Source organism: Entelurus aequoreus, linkage group LG13, assembly GCF_033978785.1.
Source record: "Entelurus aequoreus isolate RoL-2023_Sb linkage group LG13, RoL_Eaeq_v1.1, whole genome shotgun sequence".
NCBI classification, from domain to species: Eukaryota; Metazoa; Chordata; class Actinopteri; order Syngnathiformes; family Syngnathidae; genus Entelurus; species Entelurus aequoreus.
In genome coordinates, this window is record NC_084743.1 from 38,506,646 (window position 1) to 38,516,900 (window position 10,255).

General features: G+C 46.0%; 1 long non-coding RNA gene across 1 annotated transcript in view; it reads left to right on the forward strand.

Moving 5' to 3' along the window:
* The first annotated feature begins 999 nt into the window (after positions 1 to 999).
* Positions 1,000 to 10,255, forward strand: part of LOC133663847 (uncharacterized) — a 10,217-nt gene continuing 961 nt past the window's right edge. The window contains exon 1 of the long non-coding RNA XR_009828422.1: positions 1,000 to 1,035. This is a non-coding gene — a long non-coding RNA (uncharacterized LOC133663847). The remainder of the gene's footprint in view (positions 1,036 to 10,255) is intronic.

Below are 10,255 nucleotides of genomic sequence, written 5' to 3' on the forward strand. Positions count from 1 at the left end.
CAGCTGCATTACTGCTACGCTTTAACCAAGCCTCCATTGTTTTCTACATGGATAGTTGATTGACAGTTGGTGCCGTGTGGCACCGCCAGGTAGGGTCAAACCATCATGGCATGGGGGAAACTCTGGCTTTATGGTAATGAATGGAATAGCCTACTTGATTAGATGTTCAGTTTATGAACTTACATTCATATTTTGTCGAAGTATTATTCAATAAATATATTTATAAAGGATTTTTGAATTGTTGCTATTTTTAGAATATTTAAAAAAAATCTCACGTACCCCTTGGCATACCTTCAAGTACCCCCAGGGGTACGCGTACCCCCATTTGAGAACCACTGCTTTGGGGAATGTCCGAAAACATCTGAAAAAAGTGTCTCTTTGTTTGGAAGAAGCTGGGTAGGTCGCAGGATCAGGGCAACCGCACCCAGGGTGTGGATGCTCCGCAGAAGAGGAAGCCCGGAGGACCAACGTCGACCAAAAGCTGGTGCTCTGGTGGTCTTGATGTCCTTCGTCAGATCGCAGTTCAATCTCTTGTCGTCAGAGTGTAGAATCGGAATCTGTTTTCTCTCTACTTTTTAGCAGGGGGATCTCAGATGAAAAATAGTCTCTTTCGTCGAATTAGTTCTTCTTGGATTTTTGGAAAAGTTCTTGTCCAAGCAGGCAGGAGTCCTCTTTGTCTTCCATCCGATGGCTGGTCCAAGCACGAATCCCGTATAATAGCTGTTTCTGCACCCTTGTTATGCCCTTCGTAGTGGGCCGGTACATTTTAAGACAAACAACTCCTTTTTTGGTTTCGGAGTATAGCCCATCACATTGTGTTAACTTCTCATTGGATAAAAAGTATACATCCCATAACATGTTGTCATCTTTTCACTGGTTTACACATTTTTCAACCCTCTTCGGGGTGTTGTCTCTTTTCATTGGTTCACAAAGTGTACACCCCATTACATTGTCATCTTTTAGGTAATTTCTGGGACTTTCCAGATTCTTCCCCAACATCCTGTTCTCGATGACCATCTGTTCTACTTTCTTCCTGTAAGTCACAGTTTCCAAGGACCTCAGTACTTCTGGCAATAACATTGTGTCTTTAGTCACGTACGCATCTGCTAAGGTCATTTCAGGTTTTTACCTTCACATTCCATCATTACAGTCTTAAGAACTTTCATTCACCATACTGGGATAATACACACAAGAACATGTAATAACACACATGATTAACATACTTGATTAAATACGTTTTGATTACAATCTTGATTACACACAGATGAGTATATATCTGGGCCCTGTGGTTGTGCTGTGCATAGGTGGGTGGGATAGAGGGTTTCAACTCACTTGACACCTCAAACCAGCCTTCTCCAACTGGTCTCGAGCAAAAGTATGTGCCGCCTCCAACCGATCCTACAGCTTCCGGGCGTATTCTAGTCCCGGTCGATCCACGGTGATGCCTGGTGGTCTCCCAAACGCCAACTCAGCAGGTGTCCGGATCTCCTGACCCAACATCAGCAGGGCAGGGGTGTAACTTGTGGAACTTTGAACCGTGGAATGGTACGCCATCAGCAAGAGTGGAATATGTCGGTCCCAGTCATGCTGATGGTTGGCGGTGGGAATAGGTAGCTGCTGCTGCATGGTATGGTTAAACCGCTCTACTAGTCCATCACTTTGCGGGTGCAAGGGAGTCGTGCATGTCTTTTGCATGTCCAGTCTTTCACACAGGGCAGCAAAAACCCTGGATTCAAAAGTCCTACCCTGGTCGCTGTGGAGGATATCTGCAGTCCCGAAGCGACTGAACATGCCCTCCAGTAAGGCATCAGCCGCTGTCTCCGCTTCCTGGTTCGGCAGTGCGTACGCCTCCGGCCACTTGGTAAAATAATCCATTGCGCAAAGCAAATACTTGTTTCCTCTGTCCCTCCGGATGGCAGAGCTTCTCACCCTATCTCTGAGGGAGAAGAAACTCATTTCGGCCGCTTGTACCCGTGATGTTGTTCTTTTGGTCATTGCTCATGACCATAGATGAGGATGGGAACGTAGATCGACCGGTAAATTGAGAGCTTTGCCTTCCAGCTCAGGTCCTTCCTTACCACAACGGATCGATACAGTGTCCGCAATACTGAAGGCGCCGCACCGATCCGCCTGTCGATCTCACGATCCACTCTTCCCTCACTCGTGAACAAGACTCCCAGGTACTTGAACTCCTCCACTTGGGGCAGGGTCTCCTCCCCAACCTGGAGATGGCACTCCACCCTTTTCCGGGCGAGAACCATGGACTCGGACTTGGAGGTGCTGATTCTCATCCTAGTCGCTTCACACTAGGCTGTGAACCGATCCAGTGAGAGCTGAAGATCCTGGCCATCAGGACCACATCATCTGCAAAAAGCAGAGACCTATTCCTGCAGCCACCAAACCGGATCCCATCAACGCCCTGACTGCGCCTAGAAATTCTGTCCATAAAAGTTATGAATAGAATCTGTGACCAAAGGCAGCCTTGGCAGAGTCCAACACTCACTGGAAACGTGTTCGACTTACAGCCGGCAATGCGGACCAAGCTCTGACACTGATCGTACAGGGAATGGGCCGCCACAATCAGACGGTCGGATACCCCATACTCTCTAAGCACTCCCCACAGGACTTCCCGAGGGACACGGTCGAATGCTTTCTCCAAGTCCACAAAGCACATGTAGACTGGATGGGCAAACTCCCATGCACCCTCAAGGACCCTGCCGAGAGTACAGAGCTGGTCCACAGTTCCACGACCAGGACGAAAACCACACTGTTTCTCCTGAATCCGAGGTTCGACTATCTGAATAGACCTTACCGGGAAGGCTGAGGAGTGTGATCCCACGATAGTTGGAACACACCCTCCGGTTCCCTTTCTTAAAGAGAGGAACCACAACCCTGGTCTGCCAATCCAGAGGTACCGCCCCCGATGTCCACGCGATCCTGCAGAGTCTTGTCAACCAAGACAGCCCCACAGCATCCAAAGCCTTAAGAAACTCCGGACGGATCTCATCCACCCCCGGGGAATTACCACCAAGGAGCTTTTTAACTACCTCAGCAACCTCAGCCCCAGAAATAGGAGAGCCCACTACAGATTCCCCAGGAACTGCTTCCTCATAGGAATACATGTTGTTGGGATTGAGGAGGTCTTTGAAGTATTACCTCCACCGATCCACAACATCCGCAGTCGAGGTCAGCAGAACACCATCCTCACCATACACGGTGTTGACAGTGCACTGCTTCCCCTTCCTGAGGCGGCGGATGGTGGTCCAGAATCGCTTCGAAGCCGTCCAGAAGTCGTTTTCCATGGCTTCCCCGAATTCCTCCCATGTCTGAGTTTTTGCCTCCGCGACCGCTGAAGCCGCACACGGCTTGGCCTGTCGGTACCTGTCCGCTGCCTCCGGAGTCCAATGAGTCAAAAGAACCCGATAGCTTGACCAACAGGTTGTAGGATTACCGCCACGATAGGCACCAACTACCTTGCGGCCAAAGCTCCAATCAGCCGCCTCGACAATAGAGGTGCGGAACATGGTCCACTCGGACTCAATGTCCAGCACATCCCTCGTGACATGTTCAAAGTTCTTCTAGAGGTGGGAATTGAAACTCTCTCTGACAGGAATTTCTGCTAGACTTTCCCAGCAGACCCTCACAATGCGTTTGGGCCTGCCAGGTCTGTCCGGCATCCTTCCCCACCATCGCAGCCAACTCACCACCAGGTGGTGATCGGTAGAAAGCTCCGCTCCTCTCTTCACCCGAGTGTCCAAAACATGAGGCCGCAAATCCGATGACACAACTACAAAGTCGATCATGGAACTGCGGCCTACGGTGTCCTGGTGCCAAGTGCACATATGGACACTCTTATGTTTGAACATGGTGTTTGTTATGGACAATCTGTGACGAATACAAAAGTCTAATAACAAAACACCACTCGGGTTCAGATCCGGGCGGCCATTCTTCCCAATCACGCCTCTGCAGGTTTCACTATCGTTGCCAACATGAGCGTTGAAGTCCCCCAGTAGGACAAGGGAATCACCTGTGAGAGCACTTTCCAGTACTCCCTCGAGTGTATCCAAAAAGAGTGGGTACTCTGAACTGCCATTTGGTGCATAAGCACAAACAATAGTCAGGACCCGTCCCCCCACCCGAAGGCGGAGGGAAGCTACCCTCTCGTCCACCGGGTTGGATTCCAACGTGCAAGCTTTGAGCCGGGGGGCAACGAGAATCAACGGCAGTGGGGAAGAGAGTCCAGCCCCTCTCCAGAGAACTGGTTCCAGAGCCCTTGCTGTGCATCAAAGTGAGTCCGCACTATCTCAGGCTCCTTCCCCTCCAGCGAGGTGACATTCCAAGTCCCAAGAGCTAGCTTATGAAGCCGAGCATTGGACCGCCAAGTGCCCTGCCTTCGGCTTCCGCCCAGCTCACAATGCACCCGACCTCTATGGCCCCTTCTATGAGTGGTGAGCCCATTGGAGGGGGGACCCACGTTGCCTCTTCGGGCAGGTCTAGTCCCCAGGCGCTCGCCATCGTGCCTGGCTCAAGAGGGGGGCCCCGGTGACCCGCGTCCGGGCGATGGAAATCGGAGTCTCTGTTTTTGTATTCGCATAGAAGTCTTCGAGCTGCTCTTTGTCTGATCCCTCACCTTGGACCTGTTTGTCTTGGGAAACCCTACCAGGGGGCATGGAAGCCCCCGGACAACATAGCTCCTAGGATCATTGGGACACGCAAACTCCTCTACCACGATAAGGTGGAAGCTCAGAGAGGAGGTCAATTTACAGCACTAATTAAAACCTTGAAAATGAGTCGATTAATCGTACAGCTCTATATCAAAGTCAACATTTTCTCCGTTCTGAGGGAACATTTTATAATGTTGAACATGTAATTGTGACAATTATAGATGTACTGTTCCCACTACTTCTAGTATTACGTATGTAAACAGCAAGCTAGATTTATGGCATATTGCTCCCTTCATTGTTGATACATGCAATGGAGGACACTATAACGACTCACAAAAACTGAGTGAAATCAGCATCAGCCTTATTGGTTGCAATACAACGCAGAAAACAAATAATATATACATATATATATATATATATATATATATATATATATATATATATATATATATATATATATATATATATATATATATATATATCCATCCATCTATCCATTTTCTACCGCTTATTCCCTTTGGGGTTGCGGGGGGCGCTGGAGCCTATCTCAGCTACAATCGGGTGGAAGGCGGGGTACATATATATATATATATATATATATATATATATATATATATATATATATATATATATATATATATATATATATATATATGTATTAGACCTGTCAACGTTAACGCGATAACGCGTTATTTAGAAGGTCCTTTAACGGCGATCATTTTTTTAACAAGCAATTAACGTCCTGACTCCTTTTTGACCCTCGGGCCATTCCGTACATTGAGAAAATGTAATGGCGTCCAGTTACTGTGGAGCCACAAGTGTGGAAAGTGGTGAGCAGAAATGTACAAAAAAAGCAGGACATTATAGAAGTCTCAGGTCCAAAGCCATGACAAGTCATCCTAAGGACAAGACAAGACACTTGTATCTTCAATCGCCATGAGACGACACCATTGGAACAAATGTCGCTTAAAGAGAGGAGGAACTTAGCGTCTGTGTTTACATTACAGTTAAATGTATTAGTAACATAAAATGTAGATTGTTACTCAAACTGCTTTTTTAAGATGGAATAAAAGCTCAGCAGAAAAAAAGTCTCTCTTTAATCAGGGACCTTGGCCAAAATATGTCAGGTCTTTTCTCATACCAATCACACACGTCCGGTTTCACAATAATAGCGCTACGCTGCACATCCGGTCTAACCAACAAAACAACAAAAAATTATCTCACAATACGATTATGCTTTGTCAAAGATATTTTGTAGTGTAATTCTGTGATATTACTACCAAAATGAATGTTTTCTGGCAGTTTGAAATAAATTCTATTGTAATAGTGAGTATGACAGTCAGTCTTTATTTATGTTCACAAAAAGCACTGTCAAACTAAATAGACAGAAGCGCGACACACACACACACACAACGGCTCCATCCTCAAACACTTTCTCTTTCTCGTCTCCTTTGCTCCCACTGAGACTAGGTTTTAGGGTTGTCCCGATACCAATAATCTAGTACCAGTGTCAAAATATATATCAATACTTTTCTATACTTTTCCAAATAAAAGGAACTACGAAACATTTTATTTTTTGCCTTTATTTTAACAGAAAATCTTACACTACGTAAAACCTTTTTCCTATTGCACTTTAAGAACAATTTTAGAAGGTTGAAATATAAATGAAAAGGCATGCCGAGTCATACCAAAGACTATAAAAATGGGACCCATTACCTCCCTGCTTGGCACTCAGCATCAAGGGTTGGATTTGGGGGTTAAATCACCAAAATGATTCCCGGGCGCGGCGCCGCTGCTGCCCACTGCTCCCCAAGGGGATGGGTCAAATGCAGAGGACAAATTTCACCACATCTAGTGTGTGTGTGACAATCATTGGTACTTTAATCTTTAATCTTAATCTTAATGAAACACATTGGTCTTGTTGCACTCAGAAGCCCAGACTTCCTCTCCCAAGCCACTTCGTCCAGCTCCTCCCGGGGGATCCCGAAGCGTTCCCAGGCTAGCCATGGTCATCCCAACGTGTCCTGGGTCTTCCCCGTGGCCTCCTACCGGTCGGACGTGCCCTAAACACCTCCCTAGGCAGGCGTCCGGGTGGCATCCTGAACAGATGCCCGAACCACCTCATCTGGCTCTTCTCGATGTAGAGGAGCAGCGGCTTTACCTTGCGCTCCTATCGGATGACATAACTTCTCACCCTATCTCTAAGGGAGAGCCCCGCCAAACGACGGAAGAAACTCATTTCAGCAGCTTGTACCCGTGATGTTGTCCTTTAGGTCATAACCCAAAGCTCATGACCATAGGTGAGGATGGGAACGGAGATCGACTGGTAAATTGAGAGCTCCTTTTTCACCACAACTGATCATTACAGTGCCCGCATTACTGAAGACGCTGCTCCAATCCGCCTGTCAATCTCATGATCTACTCTTCCCTAACTTGTGAGACTCCAAGGTACTTGAACTCCTCCACTTGGGGCAAGATCTCTTACCCAACCAGGAGATGGCACTCCACCCTTTTCCGGGTGAGAACCATGGACTCGCTGATTCTCATCGCAGTCGCTTCACACTCGGCTGCAAACCGATCAAGTGAGAGCTCAAGATCCTAGTCAGATGAAGCCATGAGAACCACATCATCTGTAAAAAGCAGAGACCTAATCCTGCAGTCACCAAACCCTCAGGGCCCTGACTGTGTCTAAAAATTATGTCCATAAAAATTATGAACAGGATCAGTGACAAATGTCAGCCCTGGCGGAGTCCAACCCTCACTGAAAACGGGTCCGACTTGCTGCCGGCATTGCGGACCAAGCTCTGACACTGATCATACAAGGAGCGTACCGGCACAATCAGACCGATACACCATACTCTCTGAGCATTCCCCACAGGAATTCCCGAGGGACATGGTTGAATGCCTTCTTCAAGTCCACAAAGCACATGTAGACTGGTTGGGCAAACTCCCATGCACCCTCAAGGACCCTGTTGAGAGTGTAGAGCTGGTCCACAGTTCCACAACCAGGATAAAATCCTCACTGCTCCTCCTGAATCCGAGGTTTGTTTATCCGGCGTAGCCTCCTCTCCAGTACACCTGAATATACCTTACTGGGAAGGCTGAGGAGTGTGATTGGCGTAATCTGTTGGTGGTGAACCCCAAGATGCAAACATGGCAGGCGTGGCGCAGGAAAACATGACTTTAATGGGATAACAGGAGACAGGATCACAGGAAACAGGATAACAGGAGACAGCAAATGAGATACCAGGAAACCAATCATTGAGCCTTGACTGGAGGTTGAGGCAGGCATAAATAGCAGCCTTCTGATTGACAACAGGTGTGGCCAGGCTGCCAATCAGCAGCAAATGAGGGGAAACAGCGCTCAGGGAGACAAGCAGGAAATGGAACCAAAATAAGAGCGCCGACAGGAAATAAACACCAACCAAGGAAACACAACCCGAAGTGAATGTGACAGCTCGTCACAGTGATCCCACGATAGTTGGAACACACAAATCTGGTTCCCCTTCTTAAGGAGAAGAACCACCACCCCAGGCTGCCAATCCAGAGGTACCGCCCAGGATGTCCACGCAATGTTGCAGAGTCTTGTCAACTAAGACAACCCCACAGCATCCAGAGCCTTAAGGAACTCCGGGTGGACCTCATCCATCCAGCCTAGCCACCGAGGAGCTTTTTAACTACCCTGGCAATCTCAGCCCCAGAAATAAGAGAGCCCACCACCGATTTCCCAGGCACTGCTTCCTCGTAGGAAGACGTGTTGGTGGGATTGAGGAGGTCTTCGAAGTATTCCCTCCAACGATCCACAACATCCGCTGTCGAGGTCAGCAGCACACTATCTTCACAATACACGGTGTTGACAGTGCACTGTTCCCCTTCTTGAGGCTGCTGATGGTGGTCCAGAATCACTTTAAAGCCGTCCGGAAGTCGTTTTCAATGTGTGTGCGTGTCCTAAATATATTTAGTTTTTTGTTATTGCAGTACAGTTAAAACGGACATACTGTATTTCAAACATAGCTGAAGAATGTGCTTAATCTTGATTTCTGAATTAAAAACTGTTACTAATCAGATGAAAACATTTGACAGCCTTAGTACTTGGATATTTCAATACCAACATCCGTCGAAAATGTTTTAGAAGTAAAAGTACTGCAGTACTTTATCTGACTGAAAACTACAATAGTACAAAGTACATTGAGACGAGTGTTCAAGTAAGACAGTATTTTAATTATATACAGTAGTAGTATTTTTATATTAGTGTTGGACTCTGGTGGACATTAACAAATATTCAATGTTAATTGAATAACTATATCTAGCCATTTTACTTGCATAAACCTGCATATTTTCTATACAGTCATGTGACATGTTCATCTTTTGTGACTCTTTTCATTCCTTACATAACAGCAAATTAACAACAATAAAAGATCAAGTAGGAATATTTGTGATGTGAGCGTAATAAATGTGTGATTGTTTCAGTGTTGAAGATGATGCAATGTGGTGTGTCTTTTAGTCTTGTGGTCACACAAACATGGCAGCCATACAGCCTCTACTCATGCATACATGATCTCTGATTCTGTATCCTTTGTCTTTTGCACCCACTTCAGTATATTTACTCAGTGCGCGCACACACACACATACACACACATACATACACTCACACATGCACACACAAACATGCACACGCACAAACACCACGCATGCTCCAAAGCTTCTCAGCTTAATGTAGGTCACAGTATGCAGACAAAGGTATTCTAATCCACACACATTCAACTTTAAATATAATTTGTTATCAATATGAAGTCGGCACCTTATGCTAGGTTCACACCAACGGCGCTTTGACGGCGCTTTAAAGCGGCATGCAAAGCGGCGTTAAAGCGTAACAAAGCCTGATTAAAGCGTGAGGGTCCTAATGGATCGTGGGAAAGCTTGTAGTGAAGCGGGACATGCGGCAAGTTCGCCAAAAATTTTTAAACGGTTTAAAAAAATTCTGCGCTCTGTCAAGAATGGAATTTTAATTCGTAAATAAAAACAGAACACAATGATTTGCAATTCATTTTTAACTTATATTCAATTGAAAAGACTGCAAATACAAGATATTTAATGTTCGAACTGAGAAACTTATCTATTTATTTTTTTTTGCAAATAATCATTAACTTAGAATTTAATGGCAGCAACACATTGCAAAAAAGTTGGCACAGGGGCATTTTTACCACTGTGTTACATGACCTTTCCACACAGCTTCTAAAACTTGTCGCTCACCATCCTTATATTCAGTCTAAAATATAAGGTTCTGGACCATCATTTGTCCCAAAGTAATCGTTGGCTTTCACAAAGTCTGCATGATTTGCGTTGTTGTTGATGGGGAAATGATCTGTGGTTCCTACAGTACCTCTACGTCAAGGATCACGTGACTGGCTTGCTCGTTATCTCTCAAAATGGCTCAGGAATCGGCGTGAGATTGATACTATTTTGATCATATCTATTCACTCGGAAACTTTGTACGTCTTTCGGTGTCATTATTTTCATTATATGTGTAACCCGGATAATAATCAATGTGTAATATAAAGTCCAGGGTGCTCATGTGCTCCAGTCTGGCT